The 18,567-nt window shown below is 36.8% G+C and overlaps 2 protein-coding genes across 12 annotated transcripts in view; one reads left to right on the forward strand and one right to left on the reverse strand.

Moving 5' to 3' along the window:
• Window positions 1–18,567, reverse strand: part of RALGPS1 (Ral GEF with PH domain and SH3 binding motif 1) — a 1,173,485-nt gene that overhangs the window by 508,290 nt on the left and 646,628 nt on the right. The window lies entirely within an intron of this gene.
• The window catches only part of ANGPTL2 (angiopoietin like 2), a 74,786-nt gene that overhangs the window by 24,536 nt on the left and 31,683 nt on the right, over window positions 1–18,567 (forward strand). The window contains exon 1 of one of the 6 annotated variants that reach the window (XM_053695598.1): window positions 16,266–16,397. The exons of the other annotated variants lie outside the window; for them this stretch is intronic. The gene's annotated coding sequence lies outside the window, so the exon portion shown is untranslated. Of the gene's footprint in view, window positions 1–16,265; window positions 16,398–18,567 lie in introns of those variants that run through there. 6 annotated transcript variants of the gene reach the window in all.

Below are 18,567 nucleotides of genomic sequence, written 5' to 3' on the forward strand. Positions count from 1 at the left end.
AGCAAAACCTATCTACATACAATAACCCTTATTCCAGAAACAGTTTAGCAAAACCTATCTACATACAATTAACCCTTATTCCAGAAACAGTTTAGCAAAACCTATCTACATACAATAACCCTTATTCCTGAAACAGTTTAGCAAAACCTATCTACATACAATTAACCCTTATTCCAGAAACAGTTTAGCAAAACCTATCTACATACAATTAACCCTTATTCCAGAAACAGTTTAGCAAAACATAACTACATACAATAACCCTTATTCCAGAAACAGTTTAGCAAAACATAACTACATACAATAACCCTTATTCCAGAAACAGTTTAGCAAAACCTATCTACATTCAATAACCCTCATTCCTGAAACAGTTTAGCAAAACCTATCTACATACAATAACCCTTATTCCTGAAACAGTTTAGCAAAACCTATCTACATACAATAACCCTTATTCCAGAAACAGTTTAGTAAAACCTATCTACATACAATTAACCCTTATTCCAGAAACAGTTTAGCAAAACCTATCTACATACAATAACCCTTATTCCAGAAACAGTTTAGCAAAACCTATCTACATACAATTAACCCTTATTCTAGAAACAGTTTAGCAAAACATAACTACATACAATAACCCTTATTCCTACTACTGTTTAGCAAAACATATCTACATACAATAACCCTTATTCCTAATACAGTTTAGTAAATCATAACTACATACAATAACCCTTATTCCTGAAACAGTTTAGCAAAACATAACTACATACAATAACCCTTATTCCTGAAACAGTTTAGCAAAACCTATCTACATACAATAACCCTTATTCCTGAAACAGTTTAGCAAAACCTATCTACATACAATAACCCTTATTCCTGAAACAGTTTAGCAAAACCTATCTACATACAATAACCCTTATTCCTGAAACAGTTTAGCAAAACCTATCTACATACAATAACCCTTATTCCAGAAACAGTTTAGCAAAACCTATCTACATACAATTAACCCTTATTCCAGAAACAGTTTAGCAAAACCTATCTACATACAATAACCCTTATTCCAGAAACAGTTTAGCAAAACCTATCTACATACAATTAACCCTTATTCCAGAAACAGTTTAGCAAAACATAACTACATACAATAACCCTTATTCCAGAAACAGTTTAGCAAAACATAACTACATACAATAACCCTTATTCCAGAAACAGTTTAGCAAAACCTATCTACATTCAATAACCCTCATTCCTGAAACAGTTTAGCAAAACCTATCTACATACAATAACCCTTATTCCTGAAACAGTTTAGCAAAAACCTATCTACATACAATAACCCTTATTCCTGAAACAGTTTAGCAAAACCTATCTACATACAATAACCCTTATTCCAGAAACAGTTTAGCAAAACCTATCTACATACAATTAACCCTTATTCCAGAAACAGTTTAGCAAAACCTATCTACATACAATAACCCTTATTCCTGAAACAGTTTAGCAAAACCTATCTACATACAATAACCCTTATTCCTGAAACAGTTTAGCAAAACCTATCTACATACAATTAACCCTTATTCCAGAAACAGTTTAGCAAAACATAACTACATACAATAACCCTTATTCCTACTACTGTTTAGCAAAACATATCTACATACAATAACCCTTATTCCTAATACAGTTTAGTAAATCATAACTACATACAATAACCCTTATTCCTGAAACAGTTTAGCAAAACATAACTACATACAATAACCCTTATTCCTGAAACAGTTTAGCAAAACCTATCTACATACAATAACCCTTATTCCTGAAACAGTTTAGCAAAACCTATCTACATACAATAACCCTTATTCCTGAAACAGTTTAGCAAAACCTATCTACATACAATAACCCTTATTCCAGAAACAGTTTAGCAAAACCTATCTACATACAATTAACCCTTATTCCAGAAACAGTTTAGCAAAACCTATCTACATACAATTAACCCTTATTCCAGAAACAGTTTAGCAAAACATAACTACATACAATAACCCTTATTCCAGAAACAGTTTAGCAAAACATAACTACATACAATAACCCTTATTCCAGAAACAGTTTAGCAAAACCTATCTACATTCAATAACCCTCATTCCTGAAACAGTTTAGCAAAACCTATCTACATACAATAACCCTTATTCCTGAAACAGTTTAGCAAAACCTATCTACATACAATAACCCTTATTCCAGAAACAGTTTAGCAAAACCTATCTACATACAATTAACCCTTATTCCAGAAACAGTTTAGCAAAACCTATCTACATACAATAACCCTTATTCCAGAAACAGTTTAGCAAAACCTATCTACATACAATTAACCCTTATTCCTGAAACAGTTTAGCAAAACCTATCTACATACAATAACCCTTATTCCTGAAACAGTTTAGCAAAACCTATCTACATACAATAACCCTTATTCCTGAAACAGTTTAGCAAAACCTATCTACATACAATAACCCTTATTCCAGAAACAGTTTAGCAAAACCTATCTACATACAATTAACCCTTATTCCAGAAACAGTTTAGCAAAACATAACTACATACAATAACCCTTATTCCAGAAACAGTTTAGCAAACATAACTACATACAATAACCCTTATTCTAGAAACAGTTTAGCAAAACATAACTACATACAATAACCCTTATTCCTACTACTGTTTAGCAAAACATATCTACATACAATAACCCTTATTCCTAATACAGTTTAGTAAATCATAACTACATACAATAACCCTTATTCCAGAAACAGTTTAGCAAAACATAACTACATACAATAACCCTTATTCCTGAAACAGTTTAGCAAAACCTATCTACATACAATAACCGTTATTCCTGAAACAGTTTAGCAAAACCTATCTACATACAATAACCCTTATTCCAGAAACAGTTTAGCAAAACCTATCTACATACAATAACCCTTATTCCTGAAACAGTTTAGCAAAACCTATCTACATACAATAACCCTTATTCCAGAAACAGTTTAGCAAAACCTATCTACATACAATTAACCCTTATTCCAGAAACAGTTTAGCAAAACCTATCTACATACAATAACCCTTATTCCTGAAACAGTTTAGCAAAACCTATCTACATACAATAACCCTTATTCCTGAAACAGTTTAGCAAAACCTATCTACATACAATTAACCCTTATTCCAGAAACAGTTTAGCAAAACATAACTACATACAATAACCCTTATTCCTACTACTGTTTAGCAAAACATATCTACATACAATAACCCTTATTCCTAATACAGTTTAGTAAATCATAACTACATACAATAACCCTTATTCCTGAAACAGTTTAGCAAAACATAACTACATACAATAACCCTTATTCCTGAAACAGTTTAGCAAAACCTATCTACATACAATAACCCTTATTCCTGAAACAGTTTAGCAAAACCTATCTACATACAATAACCCTTATTCCTGAAACAGTTTAGCAAAACCTATCTACATACAATAACCCCTTATTCCAGAAACAGTTTAGCAAAACCTATCTACATACAATTAACCCTTATTCCAGAAACAGTTTAGCAAAACCTATCTACATACAATTAACCCTTATTCCAGAAACAGTTTAGCAAAACATAACTACATACAATAACCCTTATTCCAGAAACAGTTTAGCAAAACATAACTACATACAATAACCCTTATTCCAGAAACAGTTTAGCAAAACCTATCTACATTCAATAACCCTCATTCCTGAAACAGTTTAGCAAAACCTATCTACATACAATAACCCTTATTCCTGAAACAGTTTAGCAAAACCTATCTACATACAATAACCCTTATTCCAGAAACAGTTTAGCAAAACCTATCTACATACAATTAACCCTTATTCCAGAAACAGTTTAGCAAAACCTATCTACATACAATAACCCTTATTCCAGAAACAGTTTAGCAAAACCTATCTACATACAATTAACCCTTATTCTAGAAACAGTTTAGCAAAACATAACTACATACAATAACCCTTATTCCTACTACTGTTTAGCAAAACATATCTACATACAATAACCCTTATTCCTAATACAGTTTAGTAAATCATAACTACATACAATAACCCTTATTCCTGAAACAGTTTAGCAAAACATAACTACATACAATAACCCTTATTCCTGAAACAGTTTAGCAAAACCTATCTACATACAATAACCCTTATTCCTGAAACAGTTTAGCAAAACCTATCTACATACAATAACCCTTATTCCTGAAACAGTTTAGCAAAACCTATCTACATACAATAACCCTTATTCCAGAAACAGTTTAGCAAAACCTATCTACATACAATTAACCCTTATTCCAGAAACAGTTTAGCAAAACCTATCTACATACAATAACCCTTATTCCAGAAACAGTTTAGCAAAAACCTATCTACATACAATTAACCCTTATTCCAGAAACAGTTTAGCAAAACATAACTACATACAATAACCCTTATTCCAGAAACAGTTTAGCAAAACATAACTACATACAATAACCCTTATTCCAGAAACAGTTTAGCAAAACCTATCTACATTCAATAACCCTCATTCCTAAAACAGTTTAGCAAAACCTATCTACATACAATAACCCTTATTCCTGAAACAGTTTAGCAAAACCTATCTACATACAATAACCCTTATTCCTGAAACAGTTTAGCAAAACCTATCTACATACAATAACCCTTATTCCAGAAACAGTTTAGCAAAACCTATCTACATACAATAACCCTTATTCCTGAAACAGTTTAGCAAAACCTATCTACATACAATAACCCTTATTCCAGAAACAGTTTAGCAAAACCTATCTACATACAATAACCCTTATTCCAGAAACAGTTTAGCAAAACCTATCTACATACAATTAACCCTTATTCCAGAAACAGTTTAGCAAAACATAACTACATACAATAACCCTTATTCCAGAAACAGTTTAGCAAAACATAACTACATACAATAACCCTTATTCCAGAAACAGTTTAGCAAAACATAACTACATACAATAACCCTTATTCCAGAAACAGTTTAGCAAAACATATCTACATTCAATAACCCTTATTCCTGAAACAGTTTAGCAAAACATATCTACATACAATAACCCTTATTCCTAATACAATTTAGCAAAACATATCTACATACAATAACCCTTATTCCTTATACTGTTTAGCAAAACATAACTACATACAATAACCCTTATTCCTTATACTGCTTAGCAAAACATAACTACATACAATAACTACTTATTCCTAATACAGCTTAGCAAAACCTATCTACATACAATAACCCTTATTCCAGAAACAGTTTAGCAAAACCCTTATTCCTTATACTGTTTAGCAAAACATATCTACATACGATAACCCTTATTCCTAATACAGTTTAGCGAAACATATCTACATACAATAACCCTTATTCCTAATACAGTTTAGCTTCACATAACTACATACAATAACCCTTATTCCTAATACTGTTTAGCAAAACATATCTACACCCTTATTCCTAATACTGTTTAACAAAACATAACTACATACAATAACCCTTATTCCTTATACTGTTTAGCAAAACATAACTACATACAATAACCCTTATTCCTAATACTGTTTAGCAAAACATAACTACATACAATAACCCTTATTCCTTATACTGTTTAGCAAAACATATCTATATACAATAACCCTTATTCCTAATACAGTTTAGCATTAGCAAACCATATCTACATACAATAACCACTTATTCCTGAAACAGTTAAGCAAAACATAACTACATACAATAACCATTATTCCTAATACTGTTTAGCAAAACATAACTACATACAATAACTCCTTATTTCTAATACAGTTTAGCAAAACATAATTACATACAATAACCCTTATTCCTAATACAGTTTAGCAAAACATATCTAAATACAATAACCCGTATTCCTAATACTGTTTAGCAAAACATAACTACATACAATAACCCTTATTCCTAATACAGTTTAGCATTTGCAAAACATATCTACATACAATAACCCCTTATTCCTGAAACAGTTAAGCAAAACATAACTACATACAATAACCCTTATTCCTGAAACAGTTTAGAAAAACCTATCTACATACAATTAACCCTTATTCCAGAAACAGTTTAGCAAAACATAACTACATACAATAACCCTTATTCCAGAAACAGTTTAGCAAAACATAACTACATACAATAACCCTTATTCCAGAAACAGTTTAGCAAAACATAACTGCAAACAATAACCCTTATTCCTGAAACAGTTTAGCAAAACCTATCTACATACAATTAACCCTTATTCCAGAAACAGTTTAGCAAAACATAACTACATACAATAACCCTTATTCCAGAAACAGTTTAGCAAAACATAACTACATACAATAACCCTTATTCCAGAAACAGTTTAGCAAAACATAACTACATACAATAACCCTTATTCCAGAAACAGTTTAGCAAAACATAACTACATACAATAACCCTTATTCCAGAAACAGTTTAGCAAAACATAACTACATACAATAACCCTTATTCCAGAAACAGTTTAGCAAAACATAACTACATACAATAACCCTTATTCCAGAAACAGTTTAGCAAAACATATCTACATTCAATAACCCTTATTCCTGAAACAGTTTAGCAAAACATATCTACATACAATAACCCTTATTCCTAATACAATTTAGCAAAACATATCTACATACAATAACCCTTATTCCTTATACTGTTTAGCAAAACATAACTACATACAATAACCCTTATTCCTTATACTGCTTAGCAAAACATAACTACATACAATAACTACTTATTCCTAATACAGTTTAGCAAAACCTATCTACATACAATAACCCTTATTCCAGAAACAGTTTAGCAAAACCCTTATTCCTTATACTGTTTAGCAAAACATATCTACATACGATAACCCTTATTCCTAATACAGTTTAGCGAAACATATCTACATACAATAACCCTTATTCCTAATACAGTTTAGCTACACATAACTACATACAATAACCCTTATTCCTAATACTGTTTAGCAAAACATATCTACACCCTTATTCCTAATACTGTTTAACAAAACATAACTACATACAATAACCCTTATTCCTTATACAGTTTAGCAAAACATAACTACATACAATAACCCTTATTCCTAATACTGTTTAGCAAAACATAACTACATACAATAACCCTTATTCCTAATACAGTTTAGCAAAACATATCTAAATACAATAACCCGTATTCCTAATACTGTTTAGCAAAACATAACTACATACAATAACCCTTTTCCTAATACAGTTTAGCATTTGCAAAACATATCTACATACAATAACCCCTTATTCCTGAAACAGTTAAGCAAAACATAACTACATACAATAACCCTTATTCCTTATACTGTTTAGCAAAACATATCTACATACAATAATCCTTATTCCTTATACTGTTTAGCAAAACATATCTACATACAATAACCCTTATTCCTAATACTGTTTAGCAAAACATATCTAAATACAATAACCCGTATTCCTAATACTGTTTAGCAAAACATATCTAAATACAATAATCCTTATTCCTAATACAGTTTAGCAAAACATATCTAAATACAATAACCCGTATTCCTAATACTGTTTAGCAAAACATATCTAAATACAATAACCCGTATTCCTAATACTGTTTAGCAAAACATAACTACATACAATAACCCTTATTCCTAATACTGTTTAGCAAAACATATCTAAATACAATAACCCGTATTCCTAATACTGTTTAGCAAAACATATCTAAATACAATAACCCGTATTCCTAATACAGTTTAGCAAAACATAACTACATACAATAACCCTTATTCCTAATACAGTTTAGCAAAACATATCTAAATACAATAACCCTTATTCCTAATACTGTTTAGCAAAACATAACTACATACAATAACCCTTATTCCTAATACTGTTTAGCAAAACATATCTAAATACAATAACCCTTATTCCTTATACTGTTCAGCAAAACATATCTACATACAATAACCCTTATTCCTAATACAGTTTAGCAAAACCTATCTACATACAATAACCCTTATTCCTAATACAGTTTAGCATTTGCAAAACATATCTACATACAATAACCCCTTATTCCTGAAACAGTTAAGCAAAACATAACTACATACAATAACCCTTATTCCTTATACTGTTTAGCAAAACATATCTACATACAATAACCCTTATTCCTTATACTGTTCAGCAAAACATATCTACATACAATAACCCTTATTCCTAATACTGTTTAGCAAAACATATCTACATACAATAACCCTTATTCCTTATACTGTTCAGCAAAACATATCTACATACAATAACCCTTATTCCTAATACAGTTTAGCAAAACCTATCTACATACAATAACCCTTATTCCTTATACTGTTCAGCAAAACATATCTACATACAATAACCCTTATTCCTAATACTGTTTAGCAAAACATATCTACATACAATAACCCTTATTCCTTATACTGTTCAGCAAAACATATCTACATACAATAACCCTTATTCCTAATACAGTTTAGCAAAACCTATCTACATACAATAACCCTTATTCCTTATACTGTTCAGCAAAACATATCTACATACAATAACCCTTATTCCTTATACTGTTCAGCAAAAACAGAATTTATGCTTACCTGATAAATTACTTTCTCCAACGGTGTGTCCGGTCCACGGCGTCATCCTTACTTGTGGGATATTCTCTTCCCCAACAGGAAATGGCAAAGAGCCCAGCAAAGCTGGTCACATGATCCCTCCTAGGCTCCGCCTACCCCAGTCATTCGACCGACGTAAAGGAGGAATATGCATAGGAGAAATCATATGATACCGTGGTGACTGTAGTTAGAGAAAATAATTCATCAGACCTGATTAAAAAAACCAGGGCGGGCCGTGGACCGGACACACCGTTGGAGAAAGTAATTTATCAGGTAAGCATAAATTCTGTTTTCTCCAACATAGGTGTGTCCGGTCCACGGCGTCATCCTTACTTGTGGGAACCAATACCAAAGCTTTAGGACACGGATGAAGGGAGGGAGCAAATCAGGTCACCTAGATGGAAGGCACCACGGCTTGCAAAACCTTTCTCCCAAAAATAGCTTCAGAAGAAGCAAAAGTATCAAATTTGTAAAATTTGGTAAAAGTGTGCAGTGAAGACCAAGTCGCTGCCTTACATATCTGATCAACAGAAGCCTCGTTCTTGAAGGCCCATGTGGAAGCCACAGCCCTAGTGGAGTGAGCTGTGATTCTTTCAGAAGGCTGCCGTCCGGCAGTCTCATAAGCCAATCGGATGATGCTTTTAAGCCAAAAAGAGAGAGAGGTAGAAGTTGCTTTTTGACCTCTCCTTTTACCTGAATAAACAACAAACAAAGAAGATGTTTGTCTGAAATCCTTTGTAGCCTCTAAATAGAATTTTAGAGCACGAACTACATCCAAATTGTGTAACAAACTATCTCCTGGTTAATATTTTTGTTAGAAACAACTTTCGGAAGAAAACCAGGTTTAGTACGCAAAACCACCTTATCTGCATGGAACACCAGATAAGGAGGAGAACACTGCAGAGCAGATAACTCTGAAACTCTTCTAGCAGAAGAAATTGCAACCAAAAACAAAACTTTCCAAGATAGTAACTTAATATCTACGGAATGTAAGGGTTCAAACGGAACCCCTTGAAGAACTGAAAGAACTAAATTGAGACTCCAAGGAGGAGTCAAAGGTTTGTAAACAGGCTTGATTCTAACCAGAGCCTGAACAAAAGCTTGAACATCTGGCACAGCCGCCAGCTTTTTGTGAAGTAAGACAGATAAAGCAGAAATCTGTCCCTTCAAAGAACTTGCAGATAATCTTTTCTCCAAACCTTCTTGTAGAAAGGATAGAATCTTAGGAATTTTTATCTTGTTCCATGGGAATCCTTTAGATTCACACCAACAGATATATTTTTTCCATATTTTATGGTAAATTTTCCTAGTTACAGGCTTTCTAGCCTGAATAAGAGTATCAATGACAGAATCTGAAAAACCACGCTTTGATAAAATCAAGCGTTCAATCTCCAAGCAGTCAGTTGGAGTGAAGCCAGATTCGGATGTTCGAATGGACCTTGAACAAGAAGGTCCTGTCTCAAAGGTAGCTTCCATGGTGGAGCCGATGACATATTCACCAGGTCTGCATACCAAGTCCTGCGTGGCCACGCAGGAGCTATCAAAATCACCGAAGCCCTCTCCTGATTGATCCTGGCTACCAGCCTGGGAATGAGAGGAAACGGTGGGAATACATAGGCTAGGTTGAAGGTCCAAGGTGCTACTAGTGCATCTACTAGAGTCGCCTTGGGATCCCTGGATCTGGACCCGTAGCAAGGAACCTTGAAGTTCTGACGAGACGCCATCAGATCCATGTCTGGAATGCCCCATAATTGAGTTATTTGGGCAAAGATTTCCGGATGGAGTTCCCACTCCCCCGGATGGAAAGTCTGACGACTCAGAAAATCCACTTCCCAATTTTCCACTCCTGGGATGTGGATTGCAGACAAGTGGCAGGAGTGATTCTCCGCCCATTGAATTATTTTGTTCACTTCTTCCATCGCCAGGGAACTCCTTGTTCCCCCCTGATGGTTGATATATGCAACAGTCGTCATGTTGTCTGATTGAAACCTTATGAATTTGGCCTTTGCTAGTTGAGGCCAAGCTTTGAGAGCATTGAATATCGCTCTCAGTTCCAGAATGTTTATCGGGAGAAGAGATTCTTCCCGAGACCATAGACCCTGAGCTTTCAGGGGTTCCCAGACCGCGCCCCAGCCCACCAGACTGGCGTCGGTCGTGACAATGACCCACTCTGGTCTGCGGAAGCTCATTCCCTGTGACAAGTTGTTCAGGGTCAGCCACCAACGGAGTGAATCTCTGGTTCCCTGATCTACTTGGATCGTCGGAGACAAGTCTGTATAATCCCCATTCCACTGTCTGAGCATGCACAGTTGTAATGGTCTTAGATGAATTCGTGCAAAAGGAACTATGTCCATTGCCGCAACCATCAAACCTATTACTTCCATGCACTGCGCTATGGAAGGAAGAAGAACAGAATGAAGTACTTGACAAGAGCTTAGAAGTTTTGATTTTCTGGCCTCTGTCAGAAAAATCTTCATTTCTAAGGAGTCTATTATTGTTCCCAAGAAGGGAACTCTTGTTGACGGGGACAGAGAACTTTTTTCTATGTTCACCTTCCACCCGTGAGATCTGAGAAAGGCTAGGACAATGTCCGTATGAGCCTTTGCTTTTGACAGAGACGACGCTTGAATCAGTATGTCGTCCAAGTAAGGTACTACTGCAATGCCCCTTGGTCTTAGCACCGCTAGAAGGGACCCTAGTACCTTTGTGAAAATCCTTGGAGCAGTGGCTAATCCGAATGGAAGTGCCACAAACTGGTAATGCTTGTCCAGAAACGCAAACCTTAGGAACCGATGATGTTCCTTGTGGATAGGAATATGTAGATACGCATCCTTTAAATCCACCGTGGTCATGAATTGACCTTCCTGGATGGTAGGAAGAATTGTTCGAATGGTTTCCATTTTGAACGATGGAACCCTGAGAAATTTGTTTAGAATCTTGAGATCTAAAATTGGTCTGAATGTTCCCTCTTTTTTGGGAACTATGAACAGATTGGAGTAAAACCCCATCCCTTGTTCTCCTAATGGAACAGGATGAATCACTCCCATTCTTAACAGGTCTTCTACACAATGTAAGAATGCCTGTCTTTTTATTTGGTCTGAAGACAATTGAGACCTGTGGAACCTTCCCCTTGGGGGTAGTTCCTTGAATTCCAGGAGATAACCTTGAGAAACTATTTCTAGCGCCCAAGGATCCTGAACATCTCTTGCCCAAGCCTGAGCAAAGAGAGAGAGTCTGCCCCCCACCAGATCCGGTCCCGGATCGGGGGCCAATACTTCATGCTGTTTTAGTAGCAGTGGCAGGTTTCTTGGCCTGCTTACCCTTGTTCCAGCCTTGCATTGGTCTCCAGGCTGGTTTGGTTTGAGAACTATTACCCTCTTGCTTAGAGGGTGTAGAATTTGAGGCTGGTCCGTTTCTGCGAAAGGGACGAAAATTTGGCTTATTTTTAGCCTTAAAAGACCTATCCTGAGGAAGGGCGTGGCCCTTTCCCCCAGTGATGTCTGAAATAATCTCTTTCAAGTTAGGGCCAAATAGCGTTTTACCTTTGAAAGGGATGTTAAGCAATTTGTTCTTGGAGGACACATCCACTGACCAAGACTTTTGCGCGCCACAATTGCAAAACCTGAATTTTTCGCCGCTAATCTAGCTAATTGCAAAGTGGCGTCTAAGATAAAAGAGTTAGCCAATTTAAGTGCTTGAACTCTGTCCATAACCTCCTCATATGAAGAGTCTTTATTGAGCGACTTTTCTAGTTCTTCGAACCAGAAACACGCTGCTGTAGTGACAGGAACAATGCATGAAATTGGTTGTAGAAGGTAACCTTGCTGAACAAACATCTTTTTAAGCAAACCCTCTAATTTTTTATCCATAGGATCTTTGAAAGCACAACTATCTTCTATAGGGATAGTAGTGCGTTTGTTTAGAGTAGAAACCGCCCCCCTCGACCTTGGGGACTGTCTGCCATAAGTCCTTTCTGGGGTCGACCATAGGAAATAACTTTTTAAATATAGGGGGAGGAACAAAAGGTATGCCGGGCCTTTCCCATTCCTTATTTACAATGTCCGCCACCCGCTTGGGTATAGGAAAAGCATCGGGGGGCACCGGGACCTCTAGGAACTTGTCCATCTTACATAATTTCTCTGGAATGACCAAATTGTCACAATCATCCAGAGTAGATAACACCTCCTTAAGCAGAGCGCGGAGATGTTCCAATTTAAATTTAAAAATAATAACATCAGGTTCAGCTTGTTGAGAAATTTTTCCTGAATCTGAAATTTCTCCCTCAGACAAAACCTCCCTGCTGGCCCCTTCAGATTGGCGTGAGGGTACGTTAGAACCATTATCATCAGCGTCCTCATGCTCTTCAGTATCTAAAACAGAGCAATCGCGCTTTCTCTGATAAGTAGGCATTTTGGACAAAATGTTTTTAATAGAATTATCCATTACAGCCGTTAATTGTTGCATAGTAAGAAGGATTGGCGCACTAGATGTACTAGGGGCCTCTTGTGTGGGCAAGACTGGTGTAGACATAGAAGGGGATGATGCAGTACCATGCTTACTCCCCTCGCTTGAGGAATCATTTTGGGCAACATCATTATCAGTGGCATCATTGTCCCTACTTTGTCCGGACACTAAGTCACATTCATCACATATATTTAAATGGGGAGGAACCTTGGCTTCCAAACATACAGAACATCGTCTATCTGATGGTTCAGACATGTTAACAGGCATAAACTTGATAACAAAGTACAAAAAACGTTTTAAAATAAAACCGTTACTGTCACTTTAAATTTTAAACTGAACACACTTTATTACTGAATATGCGAAAAAGTATGAAGGAATTGTTCAAAATTCACCAAAATTTCACCACAGTGTCTTAAAGCCTTAAAAGTATTGCACACCAAATTTGAAAGCTTTAACTCTTAAAATAACGGAACCGGAGCCGTTTTTACATTTAACCCCTATACAGTCCCTGGTATCAGCTTTGCTGAGACCCAACCAAGCCCAGAGGGGAATACGATACCAAATGACGCCTTCTGTAAGCTTTTTCAGTGGTTCTTAGCTCCTCACACATGCATCTGCATGCCTTGCTTTCCAAAAACAACTGCGCATTAGTGGCGCGAAAATGAGGCTCTGCCTATGACTAGAAAAGGCCCCCAGTGAAAAAGGTGTCCAATACAGTGCCTGCCGTTTTTTTTTAATACATCCCCAAGATTAAAAGAACTATTTATAGATAACATCCATTAAATATACTCATAATGTAAACGTTTTAGCCCAAAAAAATGTCTACCAGTCTTTAAAGCCCTTGTGAAGCCCTTTATTCTTATACTAAACTAAGAAAATGGCTTACCGGTTCCCATAGGGAAAATGACAGCTTCCAGCATTACCAAGTCTTGTTAGAAATGTGTCATACCTCAACGGTTGCTAAAATCATTTTCCTCTTACAAACAGAAATCTTCATCTCTTTTCTGTTTCAGAGTAAATAGTACATACCAGCACTATTTTAAAATAACAAACTCTTGATTGAAGAATAAAACTACATTTAAACACCAAAAAAACTCTTAGCCATCTCCGTGGAGATGTTGCCTGTGCAACGGCAAAGAGAATGACTGGGGTAGGTGGAGCCTAGGAGGGATCATGTGACCAGCTTTGCTGGGCTCTTTGCCATTTCCTGTTGGGGAAGAGAATATCCCACAAGTAAGGATGACGCCGTGGACCGGACACACCTATGTTGGAGAAACATATCTACATACAATAACCCTTATTCCTAATACTGTTTAGCAAAACATATCTACATACAATAACCCTTATTCCTTATACTGTTCAGCAAAACATATCTACATACAATAACCCTTATTCCTTATACTGTTCAGCAAAACATATCTACATACAATAACCCTTATTCCTTATACTGTTTAGCAAAACATAACTACATACAATAACCCTTATTCCTAATACTGTTTAGCAAAACATAACTACATACAATAACCCTTATTCCTAATACTGTTTAGCAAAACATATCTACATACAATAAGGATATGAAATTCACATTTTTCCCCCCATTTGGGATTCATAAATACTATGGGGGTCGATTTATTAAGCAGTGGATGCTGTATCGAAGCCCCGTCATTTCAGGTTCGCCTGAAACGGAATTTAAGAAGCAGTGGTCGTAAAAGGTGGAGGACTGAAAGATACGACCGGGATAATTGACGGCCCCTGCTAGCAGGGCATTGACCATTAATAAATCTTCATATATCTATATCTATATGTAATGTAATAAAACTGTACATACCCTAATTTTAATATTTACATTTTCATGACATGAGCGATAACAACCGCTGATAAAAGGCGGCGTATCTCATGTAAGTCCCGGACCCTCCCCTCCATATAATGGCGACGCGGCTGGTTTTGTTAATTTTAATATCAGTTTCAGTCCCCATAGCATACGCACTTAATAGCTATGATATTCGTATGCACACTGCTTTCGGAAAAGCACCACGCCCATTGACTAATGCTCCTTTCTCTTTTAAGGCCCCAGAACTTCAACTATCTGGTGCGCCACTCCGTCCGGTGTCAACGTCACGATCCACATCATCCGGCAATTAGAATGTGAAATGGCGCTGGAGAGAGGGGGCCAATTTACTGCATGTGTTGGAAATAAATTAGTTTTATTGCGCATGTGAGCCACCATGTTGTTTCTAGAACATTGTAGTAGGATCCATATAATGAGGATAACATGGGTTTGGTGTTGTATTTATTTTCTTATTAAAATTGCAAGAACAGTAAAGAAAATCTTAAAAAGGTACCATTTACAAATAGATTTGATATTTATAGAAAATGTAGGTTTCCTATCTTTTCTGGTATGATTCTATTACCAAATTTACTTTGTTCTGTTTGTATCCTTTGCTAAAGATCATACATAGGTAGGTAGGTATGCATATGTCTGCAGCAAATTCTAACAAATTTTGCAACAATGCTATACATTGTGCAAACACTGCTGCCATATAGTGAGCAGAAGTTTGTACTATTGTTGAAAAGCTTATTTGCAAAACTGTTGCCATATAGTGCTCCGCAAACGTACGTAGAAGTAAATTTGTAACTTTGTATGCTCTGTGTCCAATAGAAGTGCAGATTGCTGCATTTACATAAGGCAAGTAGTGTGTATGTGTGGGGGGGTAGGCTGTTAAAAAAAACAATTGCAGCAAACAAAGTGTTAATAAAGTGAAACAAAACTTCACAATTGCCTATTTTTTTTCAACAATGTAGAAAGATTTTAACGTTTAAATAGACATGGAAATCAAAATTAAACATTCACGGATCAGACAGAGCAAGTAATGTTAAGAGATTTAGCAAATTGATGCTGTTCTCTTGGTGTCCAGGGCGTAACTAATGGTGTTTCATAGGTCTTAGTTAAGACTAGGTCCTCATCTGTAGGGTCCCATCTGGCCCTACAATTAGTAATGATGTCAACACAGGGGGCTTGTGGGTCCTAAGCTTTGATGCTGTATACTTCCTGTTTGGGTCCTCTGTGTCCCCCTTCATAAACAGTGCTCAAATTGTAAGTTTTGAATTTGTCTTTACAAACAGGGTTTCCAAAATGGCTGCCACAGTGTTCCTGTGCACATTTGTACAGGAAGTGCATATCTAGAAGGTGGAAGGATGACTCACTGTCACACAGCTTTTGCTCAGGGGCCCCTACTTGGTAAACTTTGTTAAAGAATAAACCTAGGTAGGCTCAGAAGCAGCAATGCACTACTGGGAGATAGATGCTGATTGGTGGCTCCACATATATGCCTCTTTGTCATTGGCTCACCTAATGTTTCCAGCTAGCTCCCAGTAATACATTGCTGATCTGAAAGTGACTTACGTGTTTAACACCTTATTATTAATAAAATACCCTAACACTTTTTATGTCCAATTAAAACATAATTTATGCTTACCTGATAAATTCCTTTCTTCTGTTGTGTGATCAGTCCACGGGTCATCATTACTTCTGGGATATAACTCCTCCCCAACAGGAAATGCAAGAGGATTCACCCAGCAGAGCTGCATATAGCTCCTCCCCTCTACGTCAGTCCCAGTCATTCGACCAAGAATCAACGAGAAAGGAGTAACCAAGGGTGAAGTGGTGACTGGAGTATAATTTAAAAGATATTTACCTGCCTTAAAACAGGGCGGGCCGTGGACTGATCACACAACAGAAGAAAGGAATTTATCAGGTAAGCATAAATTATGTTTTCTTCTGTTATGTGTGATCAGTCCACAGTCCACGGGTCATCATTACTTCTGGGATACCAATACCAAAGCAAAAGTACACGGATGACGGGAGGGATAGGCAGGCTCATTATATAGAAGGAACCACTGCCTGAAGAACCTTTCTCCCAAAAATAGCCTCCGAAGAAGCAAAAGTGTCAAATTTGTAAAATTTGGAAAAAGTATGAAGCGAAGACCAAGTTGCAGCCTTGCAAATTTGTTCAACAGAGGCCTCATTCTTAAAGGCCCAAGTGGAAGCCACAGCTCTAGTGGAGTGAGCTGTAATTCTTTCAGGAGGCTGCTGACCAGCAGTCTCATAGGCTAAACGTATTATGCTACGAAGCCAAAAAGAGAGAGAGGTAGCAGAAGCTTTTTGACCTCTCCTCTGTCCAGAATAAACGACAAACAGGGAAGAAGTTTGGCGAAAATCTTTAGTTGCCTGCAAGTAGAACTTGAGGGCACGAACTACATCCAGATTGTGTAGAAGACGTTCCTTCTTTGAAGAAGGATTTGGACACAAGGATGGAACAACAATCTCTTGATTGATATTCCTGTTAGTGACCACCTTAGGTAAGAACCCAGGTTTAGTACGCAGAACTACCTTGTCTGAGTGAAAAATCAGATAAGGAGAATCACAATGTAAGGCTGATAACTCAGAGACTCTTCGAGCCGAGGAAATAGCCATTAAAAACAGAACTTTCCAAGATAACAATTTTATATCAATGGAATGAAGGGGTTCAAATGGAACACCCTGTAAAACGTTAAGAACTAAGTTTAAACTCCATGGCGGAGCAACAGCTTTAAACACAGGCTTGATCCTAGCTAAAGCCTGACAAAAAGCCTGGACGTCTGGATTTTCTGACAGACGCCTGTGTAACAAGATGGACAGAGCTGAAATCTGTCCCTTTAATGAACTAGCTGATAAACCCTTTTCTAACCCTTCTTGTAGAAAGGACAATATCCTAGAGATCCTAACCTTACTCCATGAGTAATGTTTGGATTCGCACCAGTATAGGTATTTACGCCATATTTTATGGTAAATCTTTCTGGTAACAGGCTTCCTAGCCTGTATCAGGGTATCAATAACCGACTCAGAAAAACCACGTTTTGATAAAATCAAACGTTCAATTTCCAAGCAGTCAGCTTCAGAGAAGTTAGATTTTGATGTTTGAATGGACCCTGTATCAGAAGGTCCTGTCTTAGAGGTAGAGACCAAGGCGGACAGGATGACATGTCCACTAGATCTGCATACCAAGTCCTGCGTGGCCATGCAGGCGCTATTAGAATCACTGATGCTCTCTCCTGCTTGATTTTGGCAATCAATCGAGGAAGCAGCGGAAAGGGTGGAAACACATAAGCCATCCCGAAGTTCCAAGGTGCTGTCAAAGCATCTATCAGAACCGCTCCCGGATCCCTGGATCTGGACCCGTAGCGAGGAAGTTTGGCGTTCTGGCGAGACGCCATGAGATCTATCTCTGGTTTGCCCCAACGTCGAAGTATTTGGGCAAAGACCTCCGGATGAAGTTCCCACTCCCCCGGATGAAAAGTCTGGCGACTCAAGAAATCCGCCTCCCAGTTCTCCACTCCCGGGATGTGGATTGCTGACAGGTGGCAAGAGT

The sequence above is a fragment of the Bombina bombina genome, chromosome 12 (assembly GCF_027579735.1).
Source record: "Bombina bombina isolate aBomBom1 chromosome 12, aBomBom1.pri, whole genome shotgun sequence".
NCBI lineage: Eukaryota > Metazoa > Chordata > Amphibia > Anura > Bombinatoridae > Bombina > Bombina bombina.